The sequence below is a fragment of the Schistocerca piceifrons genome, chromosome 5 (genome assembly GCF_021461385.2).
Source record: "Schistocerca piceifrons isolate TAMUIC-IGC-003096 chromosome 5, iqSchPice1.1, whole genome shotgun sequence".
Lineage (NCBI taxonomy): Eukaryota > Metazoa > Arthropoda > Insecta > Orthoptera > Acrididae > Schistocerca > Schistocerca piceifrons.
Window position 1 is genome coordinate 439427334 of NC_060142.1, and position 15866 is coordinate 439443199.

Below are 15866 nucleotides of genomic sequence, written 5' to 3' on the forward strand. Positions count from 1 at the left end.
TGTCACAGGGGTCGATCTGTAGGCCAGTATTTTGGGAGTTGGCCACTGAGCAACTTTTGTGGCAATTTGAAGATGACCAAGTCCAAGGACTGGTGGCATATGATAACGATATCTTGGCTGTGTTGTCGGAGGACTCAAGAGCTCAGCTGCAGGTAGTGGTTGCAGCGTTCGTGTGTAAACAACGAACTAAAAATAGCCAAACAGAAAACCATATACAACTCCTTAATGTCAACTTCCAATATGCAGAAATCTTACAGTTAAATTTGTCACCAGACAAACAGTCATGAGATATCCTGTGGTCCAACTGCACGAAAAGCATAACTTCACATAACATTGTGCACTAAATTCCAAGTGTCTCAGCAGCGAACTACATGGAGTGAGAACCAACCATGATGCCGTTCTCACGCTCATCACACACTTTGCAGCAAGTGTTACACAGACTTCGGTGGGCGTCGAACAGACAAATCTTGCGACGTGTACAGAGGGTTGTACTCCTTAGACTCACAGTACCCATTGACACTACACCAATCGATACTTTATTGGTGATCCTCGGAAGCTCCGGAAGCTATCCTGTAGATATTACGGTAAGATGTCGTGCAACCTCATATTGCTTACGTAAAAGAGTCTTAATGAAAGTCCATTAAATATTAGACCAGAAGGTAACACACAAGGCCCAACGTCTCAACTGGAAAGTGAGTACATGGCAGAGTGATTGGGACAACCGTGAAACAGGTCAGTGTACCAACTATTCCCATGCATTCTAGGACGCCTACCGCTTGGCTATGTGGACCCAGTATGGACACGGTAAGTTACCTCATGAGATACGGCCCATATCCCAGTTTACTTGTACACGTTCCATGGGAAAGCCAATGGCGTCTTTCATATTGGTTAACGTGAACACTAGACCACCTTATCATCTACTGTGACGCCTATAATTAATTAGGGAGAGAACAAATACCATCAAACCACTATACGAACTTAAAAGAAATAGCGAATGGTAGATAATAACAGACACTGTTGCTAAGAGCATTTCTCGACAAAGACAAATCTGTCAGGGTACGGCAATTACAGAACCCTTCCCACCCTACACAGCATCACCATAGGAGTTTCAACATGAATAACGAAGTGCTAGCAATGCATCTAGTATTGCGAAAGATGCGAATGCGAGTGTTGCATCATTCAGTGTGCGTATGAAACCAATCTAACAGCGACATTGGAGGTAGGACGCACAGTACCACATCAGCCCCACGTCGGCGCAGCCTCCAGTTCCACATCGGCGACGGAGACGAGGAGATGCGCAACATAGGGAGGTATACACACCTAAAGTATGACAGTACCCATGTTCTTCCTAGGCTGTTTCCAATCATACACACACAGGAACAATTGAAAAAACGAATAGTGACTAATTATAAACTAAAAAGTTATTACAATAACAGAGGTAGAACTGTAATGTTCTCTGATGCCACTACAGAGCATATTCACATTTATATATAAATGCACTATTTTGGTATTTTGTATATAATACCAAAATTATATGTAGGGTGTCTCACCTAACTCTGCCACCTCAAATATATCTGTAACAACAACAGATATTCAAAAACGGTTTTCACCAGCATGAATCTACGGCAGCGGCCTTGGTAACCAAATACTATGCGAAATTTTAAAACGTAAACAAATACTATTTTCAACACAAACTTGCGTATTTTTAAAAGGACACCCACTGTTCCTTCGTAGGCAATCAATAGCACGAAAAATCACAAAAATAATGGCATTGCTTGCATCGCAATACGTCAATTACATCTCGAGAAATTGCGAAGTGTAGTTGACGATTGAAGTAAATGAAGCACACAGCTAGCGCACGCCCTGAGGCCCAAGCGTGCACCTCACGCTACCTGCGTCAGGGGCTCACACAATGGAAAGGTATGCACAATCCACCAAAATAAACAAGTAACACATCCAACGCAACGTTACGTTTTTCAAATTGTAAATGTATGTTTATTCTAGTGAAATAACAACTAGAGCAACAATTAGAGATAACACACTTGAATTCACTTTGCTAAGCACATTTACTAGTGCCTCGTCGCCCACAGAAACTGAATTCTTGTGCATTACTTCCAGCATAGAAAACACACCCACATCTTGACCAATGAAACTGTGTCACGTCGACATATGTTAGAGGTGCCCTCCGTTTGCATAAATACACGTTTTCACGCTGGTAACGAGAGAGTGTTTCTCGGATTGTAGAGTTTCTACAGATATTGCCCCACACGTCGCAGTAATACGATGTTGCGTATCCTCTACTGTCGTTGGGGGGTTCTTGATACACTCTGTCTCTCACTGCGCCCCAGAGAAGAAGTCTAATGGCGTCAAGTCGGGGGACCGTGCTGGCCATCGCACAGTACCTCCTGCCCCATCCACATACTTGGAAATGTCGCATCTAGAACGTCTCTGGCAACTTTTGCACTGTGTGTGGGCATCCATCATGTTGGAACCATATTAATAGAGGAGTTTCCAATCGTAGATCCTCCATGAGGTGCGCCAGTGTGTGCCGAAGAAACGATGCATATCGGTGTCCAAAAATGGTCAAATGTGTGTGAATTCCTAAGGGACGCCGGCCGGTGTGGCCGAACGGTTCTAGGCGCTACAGTCTGGAACTGCGTGACCGCTATGGTCGCAGGTTCGAATCCTGCCTCGGGCATGGATGTTTGTGATGTCCTTAGGTTAGTTAGGTTTAAGTAGTTCAAAGTTCTAGGGTACTGATGACCTCAGATGTTAAGTCCCATAGTGCTCAGTGCCATTTGAACCATTTTTGCAGTTGCCGTCGCGGCATCAACGCTACTGTTGCCACTGCCGCAGAGTCACCAGGGCAGAGCCCATTACTTTCTCCGGCACATCCTTCAGTATCCAACGACAGACCTGACCACTTGACCTCCCGCCTTTTTCCGCCACCATCATAACCACAGTTCTCACATTTGGCGCCGATAGTAAGAGCACTGGCTGGCTGCCAGCGCCACTGCTGGCCGAGTGCGTGCGACACCACGCCAGCAGCGCTGCTCTCTCTCTCTCTCTCTCTCTCTCTCTCTCTCTCTCTCTCCCTATCTCTCTATTTTGCACTGTTCGCAGCCTGTAAATGTTCCACTGGCCGATCATGGCTGTTCCATGATTTATTACGACGAACTGTGCTTCTTACAGGCCATTCTCTGGGCTGTTATCAAAGTTCTTCCTGTTCGTGTTGTGTGTGTGTGTGTGTGTGTGTGTGTGTGTGTGTGTGTGTAAACTCTTATGGTCTGTCACTGCTGTATTTAGTATGTACTTGGTTATTTGTTATAGAACTGTAGATTCTAGAATTAGTAGTGTAACCGTTTAGTGACTCCTGGAAGTTGGGACGTCACGCTACCTTAGATTGTGAATTTCCCCGCCATCGCAAAAATCGCATGGTCATAAATCCATAAGGTAGGGAATGTATATTGTGGGACCCATGAATGTTGTCTTCATAGTTTCACATGGAGAATTAATCGAAAAACTCCTTTTTACCTAAACCGTGGCAGCCAGTCACATGAGTTTATGGTACACTGTGGGAAGCAGGTGATTTCTCGAAGGTGAAAGTATCCAGAAATGAGAGATTGAATTGGACAAAAGACGGGAAGTAGCAGAGACAGGTCAATAAATGGCGCTGGGCAAGTGGTAGACGATAGTGTGCCATGCACGTGCGATATCTTTGGCATTCTTGTATCTGTTGCTTTTTTGTTCTGTTTGGCGCTGCCGGTTGCTGCAAGACCAGAGGACGCTTGGCCCAGAGAGGACATGCGTAGCAACAGTGAACGTGGAAACAGGGCCATGCTCGGCTAGCAACGAAGGGTGTCTTGCAGGCAGCAGTCCTCCCCAAGGACGTGAGCACTCTGTTTCGCTATCTCGCCTGTTGGAGTTAACTGTCAGCTGCTAGAGCGTTGAAGGAATTGAGGCTGCTCGCGGAACTGTTGTCTGTCCATATTGTGAATTATGATGAGGCTTTTGTTACAGGAAAGGGGAAAATTAAATTTTCTAAGTTCCAACAGCCAGCATTACTCAGTGACAGGGAAGTATCAGCAGCCGCGAGCTAGGAAGCGTAAGAGTTTCAACACCATCATGTAATGTTATGCAAGAGACATTTGGTACGACGCAACATCGCCTAGCAATGGTTTGATTAAGCAATAAAATCATGGTCGTTAAGCAAATGTAGCGGAACTGAATACTGCTAACGACTCCCGAAGAGCAGAACTGATTCAGTGATTGCGACGGATGTCATAAAGCGGAGCGTCCCTCTGAGCAACGCTACCGATGCGGCGGGGTGGGGGGTGGAGGGGAGGTTAATCTCGCCGGCGGGCGGCAAGCTGCCCACCAGGGTGTCATCGGCTTCCACTCCGAGTGGATGCAGCGTTTTCAGCAGCCTTGAGTCCGCTGTTGGTTTCAATGGTTTCCTCTCCGAATCACATAGCCGACTCGTATTCTGAGTAATAAATGAAATAATGTCGAATACTGTTTTATTGCTTATAACGACGGTCTGCAACCAAAAAAACTGGCAATGGACGACCCATGCAAGGCATTAATTTTGGTCTCAAGCTAAGCGTGAATAACTGTAGCCTGGTTCATTTCCGGCTATTTGATATTTGGATCATTACTCCAGTCCACTGTTGTGAGCGTTAGGCTTTGGTTTGTTTTTCGGACACGTATTTGCGATTTGTCGCGAATGTGCATCTTATGAAAATGCCACGTTACAGGGGAGCGTGGCTGGCTTGCATTGTGCACAAGAGGTGCTTTCCGTGAAATGGTCATGTAGTTTTCCTGCCCTGTTCATTTTGTGTCATAGTTGTCAGTTTTCTTTGAGGTATTTTGTATTTTATTAAAACAGTATTGGTTCAAATGGATCTGAGCACTATGGGACTTAACTTCTGAGGTCATCAGTCCCCTAGAACTTAGAACTAATTAAACCTAACCAACCTAAGGACATCACACACACCCGTGCCCGAGGCAGGATTCGAACCTGCGACCGTAGCGGCCCATCGGTTCCAGACTGTAGCGCCTAGAACCGCTCGGCCACTCCGGCCGGCAAAACAGTATTCAAGTCACTTACCGTTACGACCAATATTAGCTTATTTGTCTTATGTATTACACTACTGGCCATTAAAATTGCTACACCACGAAGATGACGTGCTACAGAAGCGAAATTTAACCGACAGGAAGAAAATGCTGTGATATGCAAATGATTAGCTTTTCAAAGCATTCACACAAGGTTGGCGCCGGTGGCGACACCTACAACCTGTTCACATGAGGAAAGTTTCCAGACGATTTCTCATACACAAACAGCAGTTCACCGGCGTTCCCTGGTGAAACGTTGTTGTGATGTCCCGTGTAAGGAGGAGAAATGCGTACCATCACGTTTCCGACTTTGATAAAGGTCGGATTGTAACCTATCGCGATTGCGGTTTATCGTATCGCGACATTGCTGCTCGCGTTGGTCGAGATCCGATGACTGTTAGCAGAATATGGAATCGGTGAGTTCAGGAGGGTAATACAAAACGCCGTGCTGGATCCCAACGGCCTCGTATCACTAGCTGTCGAGATGACAGCCACCTTATCCGCATGGCTGTAACGGATCGTGCAGCCAAGTCTCGTTCCCTGAGTCAACAGATGGGGACGTTTGCAAGACAATCATGTGCACTAACAGTTCGACGACGTTCGCAGCAGCATTGACTATCAGCCCGGAGACCGTGGCTGCGGTTAACCTTGACGCTGCATCACAGACAGGACCGCCTGCGATGGTGTACTGAATGACGAACCTAGGTGCAAGAAAGGCAATACGTCATTTTTTCGGATGAATACAGGTTCAGTTTACAGCATGATGATGGTCGCAACCGTCTTTGGCGACATCGCGGTGAACGCACATTGGAAGCGTGTATTCGTCACCACCATACTGGCGTATCACCCGGCGTGATGGTATGGGGTGCCATTGGTTACACGTCTCGGTCACCTCTTGTTCGCATTGACGGCACTTTGAACAGTGGACGATACATTTCAGATGTGTTACGATCCGTGGCTCCACCCTTCATTCGATCCCTGCGAAACCCTACATTTCAGCAGGATAATGCACGACCGCATGTTGCAGGTCCTGTACGCGCTTTTCTGGATACAGAAAATGTTCTACTCCTGCCCTGGCCAGCACATTCTCCAGATCTCTCACCAACTGAAATCGTCCGGTCAATGGTGGCCGAGCAACTGGTTCGTCACACTGTGGTATCGTGTTGAAGCTGCATGGGAAGCTGTACCTGTACACGCCATCCAAGCTCTGTTTGACTCAATGCCCTGGCGTATCAAGGCCGTTATTACGGCCAGAGGTGGTTGTTCTGGATACTGATTTCTCAGGATCTATGCACCCAAATTGCGTGAAAATGTAATCACATGTCAGTTCTAGTATAATATATTTGTCCAATGAATACCCGTTTATCATCTGCATTTCTTCTTGGTGTAGCAATTTTAATAGCCAGTAGTGTATATAGTGTTTGGCGTTTTATGAAAATATTGTTTATTCAATTTTCATCTTCCTCCATGTATGCCCTAAGTTAATCCGGTGGTCCGGTGACGTTCACCAAACAAATTTTGTAATCCGTGTATGGAAAACGTATACAATGTGGTAAGGCAGCAGGCGAGATGATTACATCATTTAGTTATTTGTTTCATTATCATGCTGTTCGCCGAGACTGCATATTTTGTCTTTGTATTTGACCGGCTACTGCTATTATTTGCTTAACTGCTACCCGTGAAGCTAAGCGTTTGCGTCACCTTTTTCAATTCTATAAATTGTACGTGGTCTGACTGATGTAAATGGTTTCTTTTAAATTCACCCCTTCCACTTCTAGCAAATACAAGCCACAAAGCCACACTGACTAGAGGTGAACTTTAGTATAAATTCTCGCTACTGCTTTGCTTGGCCTTTGTGCCGTAAAGCTCATTGTACAGTTACTTAGTTGCTTACTGGCTTCTTGTGTGTTAACCAAATTCAGGCAAATCCTAAAGTATCTTCACCAATTGTAAAACTTATTGCATGACCACCGGCCCTGTTATTATGTACATATTTCCTTTTTAAGTACTAATGAAGTTTCTTGTATGTAAAATTTCAGTACTTTAAAGCTGTGTTTTGGCTTCATCACGATTAACGTTTTTTCATTGAGCCCTAAGCAGTTTGTTGAAATGGTAAGTGTAATCATAAGTTTCATCAGTTGATTTTCTTCACCTGCAATTGTCTGTTTATATTATTGCTGCAACTGCTAGGTACTTTTAAATTATTTTGGCCCCAATGTATTAGGTCTATCATTGGGCCTTAAGCCGTTGATGAAATTTGTAAGTACTATCAGTTGATGTGCTTGAATAAACTGTTAATATTTAATTATGTATTTTCCCATTGTTAAAGGCATAGTTTTTGTGTTAATAAATTACTGTTCCAGTGCACTTTATGTTGCGTTCCCAACACCATTCTGCTCCCCAACAAGCACCCTACCACCTCATTTAGTAAGACTGTGCAGCAAGCAACCATCTCACCGATTCCAGGAAAATGTTAACCACTGCAGCTGCATGAGATGGATGTGGTTCGGTGGAGAAATACTTAGGCGTTCTCGAATAGGTTGGGATGCAGTAAGAGACAAATGATTAGGGGGACGCTCTAGAACTTGAATAAGTTTCCAGAGTTGAGGTGGCGTTCGTAAGCGCCCCACGAACTGATTATACCCTCTTCAACTCCCTATAGTACAATGAAAGTTATCCTCACATTTACTAACAGATGTTCTATCATCATCTCCTTCTTCTTGTCAGTGTACTCCATAAGTTCTTTGCTTCTCCGATTCTGAAGTTGAACTCCCCTTTCTTTATCTTACATCATTCTACAGCACCACAGCTCAAAAGCTTCGATTCTTTTCTTTTCCGGTATTTGCACAGCTTATGATTCACTTCCGCACAACGTTGTGCTTAAAACAGGAATTTCTTTATCAGATTAAGGCCTATGTTTGATACGTACAGACATCTTTTAGCCAGAATTTTCCTTTCATTTGCTGGTCCACTTTTAACGACCAGTCGCGGAACTGTGATGTTACAATAAATAAAACTTACGTCGTTTTAGTTTTATTTCTATTCGAGTGTATCTTTCCGCTATGGTTGGTCTATTATGACAAAGCTTCTTCGTTGCTAATGTTCCTTTATTTCTCTGATCCAACGAAAGAAGCGCATATCTTCCAGACTGACGTGGCCAGACTGCTTGAGAATGTTAAACAGTATGTACGTCTGCAGGCTTTCGTGACTGTTGTTATTGAAGTTAAAATATTTTGTGTTGTTAGGCCGCGTCATACTTCTTTCAAATGATCGACGTTTTGGCCTCTCTACTGTGATCTTCTTCAAATCTTGTGTGTGCCGGCCGGAGTGGCCGTGCGGTTCTAGGCGCTACAGTCTGGAACCGAGCGACCGCTACGGTCGCAGGTTCGAATCCTGCCTCGGGCATGGCTGTGTGTGATGTCCTTAGGTTAGTTAGGTTTAATTAGTTCTAAGTTCTAGGCGACTGATGACCTCAGAAGTTAAGTCGCATAGTGCACAGAGCCTTTTGACCCATTTTTGAACCAAATCTTGTGGTGTGCATGGTTGCTTGAACACTGTCAGAGACCACTATCTCGTTGTCTTATAAACGAGGAGCTTATCTATGTTTATGCTGGTGAAATGGGATCATTTCCTAGAATTCGCATGGCTACCGTTTGTGCCCCATCGTCGTTGTACAGAAAAGGGATTTTCTGCACTTATGGTGGAGAAGAGTTATTCGTTAAAATTCTTCTTGCCGTTGTTAGTGGTCCACCATCAATGGATATAAGCGAAACGGGTGTAGCAAGAGAGAGGGGATGTTTTGGAAAAACATTATTGTCCACAGAGGCGGCTTCCTGAACGTTGTTTGTATTGTTCGCACACTGCGGCTACGTATTTGTTTCCTTGACGGCGGGGAACCACGAAGCCGGAAGCCTATTTGTTTCCTTGACAGCGGGTCCCTCTGAAGGACGCATTATAAAGGATCTCTTTTATATAAAAGAGTCAGCGTCTCTCGGAAAAATATTCCCTGCAACTTAAGAACGGTTCCGTCGTAGTGTTAAACAAAAGTCGAGCAAAACTCTCTGTAGCAAAAGTAACGATATTTAAACAGTTTTGGCTCTAATTTACATCTCAAAGCAATTGATACACAATACGAACATATCACACAGAAAATGTTTTGCCAGAAGACATTAACATCAACTTATGGTGTTTAAAAATTATATTCTTGAGTATTCAAAATGAAAAAAAAATTGCTCAAATCTAGATGCTTCGGTTTCGATACCAGGTCACTCCTTGTACTTTTTTGTCTGTTAGTTATCTCTTCTTTCACTTCTGACAACGTTTACTCATGTTAGAAACACCTAGTTGCGCCGCGGTTCGTTAATCCACGTCAAATAATAGGTCACCTTACAACTGACGGAGTAAGTTAGTTCATTGAATGCAGGAAAACAAGTTCATACCACTTTCAACATTACTATACCAAGTTTACCAGATAGCTATAAAATCACATAGCACGCAGAACCTAAATATGTGGGATGTACGAATACAGAAAGGTAGTGATATTCGAAGTATAGGTCTTAAAGTAAAAGTGTACTACTGCAACTGGTTACCTTGTTTTCAAGTCAGTTGTTTCTAAATTAAATTGCTGAAAGATATTTGTATTTTGTTGACACTAAGCAACTCCGCCCTGTTAATAAACAATACAGTTCTCTTCCCTATTTCATGTTGGTCAGTGACCAGGATAATCCAGGCATGTAAGCGTCAGTACACAATCTTCTAACGATTTTTTGTGTTTTCTTGCTTAGGCCCCTACCGTTTGGTCTCCAGAAAGTTATAGACCAAGTTCCCCTATGATATTTCTTGATCATTTACGCAATAACGTGAACAATGTAGTAGATAGTAAAAGTATATGTAAGCTTAACTGAAATCATTTCTTCTTTAAAACAATTTCTTCTCCGTAGAGGAATTTCTGAATGTGTAGTAATATGGATGGATGTCTGTGAATTTTAAGCAGAGGGTAGAGAGAGAAAGAAAGAGAGAGAGAGAGAGAGAGAGAGAGCGACTGAACATGCAATCCATTTGTAAAACTGTGTTATATTTGTGAACTAACTAACAATTTATGTATCATAGCAACAGACTGCAATGATGATCCACGAAACACGCAAATAAATAACTCAAAATAATTTAATTACGTAAGAGAGTAATACAAACGGACTGCGTGATGGAGAAGCACGCCTGCTGTATTTCCACTCACCTATTATTCCACGTCACTTAACAACATTTTGCTGTAAGATATCGCTCAAACACGAATGTCTAAATTTTTTGAAAATACAGGATAAGTACTTAACACACAGTCCTGAACAACAAACATATTCCGACGATTATGCTCAAAAGAAGGAATGGTATCAGCACTGTAACACTATGTATTCTGTGCTCGAAGTGTTACTTTCATGGTTATCTTTCGTGACTGAAAAGGGAAGATACTAAGGCTTCAATTAGTACGATGGTTATGCACCTTGCAGTATGTCACCCAGAGTAAATATGATCACAAAAGAGGTATTAAATAATCTTTAGACAGTTGAAGTTTACTTAAAAAAGCCACAGCCAAATCGCTTATTTCCATTCATTTCCACCGAAAATTATGACCATCGACTAAACGTTATGTCTAGACTGTCCGAATGGCACATTATCTTCCACAGAAGCGTTGATTTTTTTTTTTTTTTTTTTTACATAACATGTAGCAACAGGTTCCCCAAATTGTTGTAATTATCTATATGGCTTCCGCCAAATGCTTTTACGAAGAGTACCACGAATAGCAGCATTGAATTCAGTGGTTTATCCAGAACTGATTCTTCAGCAATTCAAGAAATGGAACACAAAATACGCCTATGCGTCCTCGCCGCAGCCATTCGCTCGAGACATGTAAACTGCTGTTTAGTAATTGAAGTAAAACCATTCATCAATTCATACAATAGTCATCTAAATAATCTGTTGTAGTATCAAGCACTCAATTTTCAACAAGAACCGAATATTCACGAAGTAACAAAATCTGCAGTACGCATAAGAAAATGTCCAATTGAAACGTGTCACAATGACAGTTATTTCAGGCTTACTTGTTCTTGGAGAAACTATAAATAACTTTAAATAAAGTTTTCAGTTACACTTTATTCATTAAAAAAAATACGAATGTAATACTTTTTCTCGTCAAGATTCAAATTGTTATTTTACTTTGTCTCCTGCCAAGGCTATTTATCGTTTATAATATCCACTACTATATTCTAAAGAAGGAAACAGCTGGAGGCAGTTACATCACCTTTAAGAATTATTCTGTCAGTCATGTATTTGAGAACAACTTTCAGAACTACAACGACAAAATAAGATAAGAAAAGTCTCAAGAACTACAATGTCAGATTATGTACTGAAGTTCGCAAATTGCTATTTTGGCTCGACCAATGATGTCACTGTTGGCTTCTCTTTTTGCATTTAAAAGTTTACGATGACAGGTTGAACTGTTGTGTAGCCTCTGGTTTAGTTTGGCTGTTAGTTGGTGAAAGCAACAAATGTGTCACGAAGCTCTTTTTTTTTTGTTTTTTTCTTTGCATTCCGCTTCCGTAGTTATAGTTACAATCTTGCTAAAAACTCATATTCGCATTATAAATTCATATTTTCATGTTTTAACAAGTCTGGAGGCATTAATAACCATAACGTACCAACCCCCATATTCCCGTGGGAGTATCGTCACTTTGATAGTTGGAATACCTTTTACGACTCTATAATCTCCTTATAAATTCGTAATGCTGACAAGTAGTATCGTGCACTTCACTTCATCCGTTTTTAATGGCGTTCTAAACAAATAAATCGTCTGCTGGCTTATCCTAGTTTCAGAGAAACTCAGAGAAGAGGGAACTACTACATAAATATACGGTATCGTGTCACCTCCAGCCTGTGAATGTCACTACTCCATTTCTCAGAGCTTTATCACCTCACACTCAGAGACTACTGGCAAAATCACCGCCTGCCAGCAATGTGGTGCGGGTATGTACGTGGCTTTGTAGCCGAAATGCGCGCTGTATTTTACACAATTTCTGAAGAACAGAAAAATTCATTCATTAAAATAATATTTCACATACAGTAATCATTTCGCATTTTACGTTTACAATCGACAATATCTAAGTTATAATCTAACAGGAAACGCTTCATTCCAGAATCGAGAAGCACCTACTAACTTTGTGCCTGTTGCTGTCCGCAGGTCTAGTGGTAACGTGTGTTTGTAATTCAACACAGATATCATTGCACATTGATATGATCGTCCGTACTATCCATTTGTATTCCTTATTTTCGGGAACGATTTGCTATTATAAATTAGTTAACTGAAACGCTCTATTGCCACACACGCTGTTAAATACGTCAAAAAATTATGTTGATTTTCTATCGGCTATGGCTTTAAAAGTCTGTCGTTCTGCTTTGATTCACAGTCTGTAATAAGTGTCAACATCACACTCAGCTATGGGATTTTTTTAACGTCAGTTCTCTGACTAGTTAGATGCGGTCCGCCACTAATTCTTGTTCTGTGCTAAACTCTTTATCTCAGATCAGGAATTGCACTCACCGTCCTCAGTTTTTTGCTGGACATACTATATTCCAGTCTCTGTCTTTTCTACTGTTTTTATCTTCTACTGCTCCTTCTAGTACCATGCATGTTATTCCTTGGTGTCTTAACATATGACCTGTTACCCTGTTCCTTCTTTTCCACATGTTCCTCTCCTCACCAGCTCTTCAGAAGACCTCCTCATTTCTTATCTGATCAGTCCACTTAATTCTATGTAGCACAATTCCACCTTTTGAAAGAGAAAGAAAGAAAACTTCAATATGTAGATCAAATATCAATGTACAGTTTGGCGGTCTAGTGACGCCAATATTTCATCTTCACATTCGTTGAAATTAGTAGCTCACTGAGTTTTACTATTCAAATTTGAAGCTATATACAGGCCCACTTCTTGAGATGATTATAGCGGCAACTCGTGAAGTACATAAAGTTAGGCATACATTGACAAACGGAGAAAAATGTGACATCTTCATAATTACAAAATAGTTTGCACCTTCTGTCACACTTTTACAACGAAAGCCGGTATGCATCAACTACGGAGCATTCAGATTTTATAGAAATAAATAATGAGAATGCTAAGTGTCATCGTGCCGGACTAATTTACACACACATTTGATAAAAAACCATGTATGATATCACTAACGGCTGCAACGGAATCAGTCGGTATGAAGTGGTATGAATAGTGTTCGCAAGTCAAAAATATACACAGAATGAAATGGGACGGTTTATAACAGAGAGGCGTAGTACACATTATGAAAAAATGTCGAATGTAGCTCTCTGTCTGTGGCAAAACGAGGTGACCAAGTCTTCATTTCTAAGACGTAAGAGCTATGAAGGGAAATTTATCAACATCATACAAGTTACACTTACATTAACAAACACTATATTCGAGATGTGAATTAGAAGATCCTTTTTTACTGTAACTGCAACTTTTGCAAGCTGTCCGTCATTTTGCCTTTGTAACTGTTAATCTGTCATTTTCAAGTAACACACATAGAAGAAAACACTACCAACTTTATACATAATGTGTAATCCTCTCATTTTATTCTGTATAATCTACTGATATTCGGACACTGTGTATAGGAGAAAGGGAGTTCAGAGATTAACGTCCCGTCGACGTCGAAGTCATTAGCGGAGGAATAAAAGCTCGGAAGAGGACGGGGAGAGGGGAAGGTGGGAAGGAAATCGATAGTGTCCTTTCAAAGGATCCATCCCGACACCCACCATAAGCGATTTAAATAAATCACCGTAAATGAAAAACTGCTTACTCGGCTGTAAATTGAACAATTGTCCTCCCGCATACAATCAAGTTATCTTGCCACTGCGCCACTACACGTTGTCACATAACCTGAAACTGAATGATTACTGTGAAACTGCCATTAGTATAGTATGCTCTGCCTTATCATGCGTGTGTGCTATATCACGTACGTCACATGTAGCACTTCGTATTTTTAAACATGTTCATATAGTGTTGTGTGGGACCCATGATGGATAATCTTCAGCTATTTACTAAGAAAAGAAACTTAATCTGTATACAGCATTAACTATTACTGTACTGCTTAGTGCTGTTCATGCTTATGCCATTTATCGGCTGAACTAGTAAACAGCTGCTAGTTTGGAAATAAATGAAAGTTCCTGCATCTTCACTTACACTACCACTTCTACTCCATATTTTAAGGTTAACATTAACAATTTGAATCGATTTACACTCATAAATTTCCAGGTGAGAGTAATGTAAACATGAAGAATACAAACAATGTATATTTATAGAATGATGAATCCTTCGTCTCCAGCTCCCTGTAAAGAGTGTAGAACTCTCCTTCACAGTATCAATGTTTTGACATTTTTTCCAACCCAGACTGCCCTTGGTCTCTGTTCCTCATCATCAAGTGAAACAGCAATCATTGCAAACAGCTTTAAACTAAATTTTGAAATTTTATGATGATCTAGCACGAACTACGAAATAGCGCCTCTGGTCAGTATATCATGAACCAGTTGCAGAGTCGCGATGTTCTTTCGACGTTGACGTGCCGTGTAGTGTGAATGCTCAGGAATTCCTCTGACTGTCGACGTTCAAAAACGTGACAGTTACATTCTCAGCAAGTACACCAAGTCCTTTCATCCGTACATGTATTTTCTCATCATTAGAAACTTTTCTACATGAGCGGGTATACAGAGTAAAAGGCATATTACTATAAACAAAACTAGGTCTACTCTGCGTCTTCGGGTCGATTCCACAGTGCCACGTCTTGTAGGCGATGACATCTCGGTCAGTAAAAGATTCTAGTCCAGGTAGCGAAGCGTTCTCACAGCGAACAATTGCGAGTGTAAACCACCCACTGCCAGGTGCTCCACTTGCAACGTCGAGTGAAAAATTAACTCGACATACACGGAAAAAGATAGGTCCATTAAGAATAACAGATTGTGCAGTGCCATTTCCTCCAAGTTTATTTTCCAGGCTGATTATGTGTTTGTAAACTGGCATGCGGTGGCGGCGGTGAGGATACACACGTCGACGAGGCATAATGCTTGAATGCTGTTGCAGATACAGCCCACAGAGGAATGATTCCGCAGGTGTGCACTGGCCGCTTACATAGGAAACGGGTGACTTTGATCACGTAACCTGCTGATAACGGACTTAGTCTCTGCAGGCACCAGCGAGTGAGAGTTATCCCGTACTGTAACTGGTGATATTATTTTGTACTATAATTATTAGTAAAGTGTTATCCTTGACTCCTGTAACCGGGGGCGCCAAGTGTGAATGCACCTTTATTTAGTACTGAAGTTAGCCAGGCATTTCGTGGCGCGCGCAGATTCAAGCATCGTGCGAAATACAGTATCACCAAACTCGTTCTTCGTCCGGTTTACACTCGCAATTGTCCGCTGTGAAAACGCATCGCTACCTGTACTAGAATCTTTTGCTGACCGAGATGTAACTGTAACTGGAGATATTACTTTGTATTATAATTATTAATAAAGTGTTATCCTTGACTCCTGTAACCGGGGGCGTCAACCGAGAACCGCTAGATGTACATCCGGTAATCGGGGGCTCAAGGATGCAAAAATTTGAAAAAATTAACAAAGCATAGTGCCGCACTGCCCGATGGGCAATTGCGAGTGTAAACCGAACAAACGAAGCTTTTGCTCACCTAGCTTACATTTACCA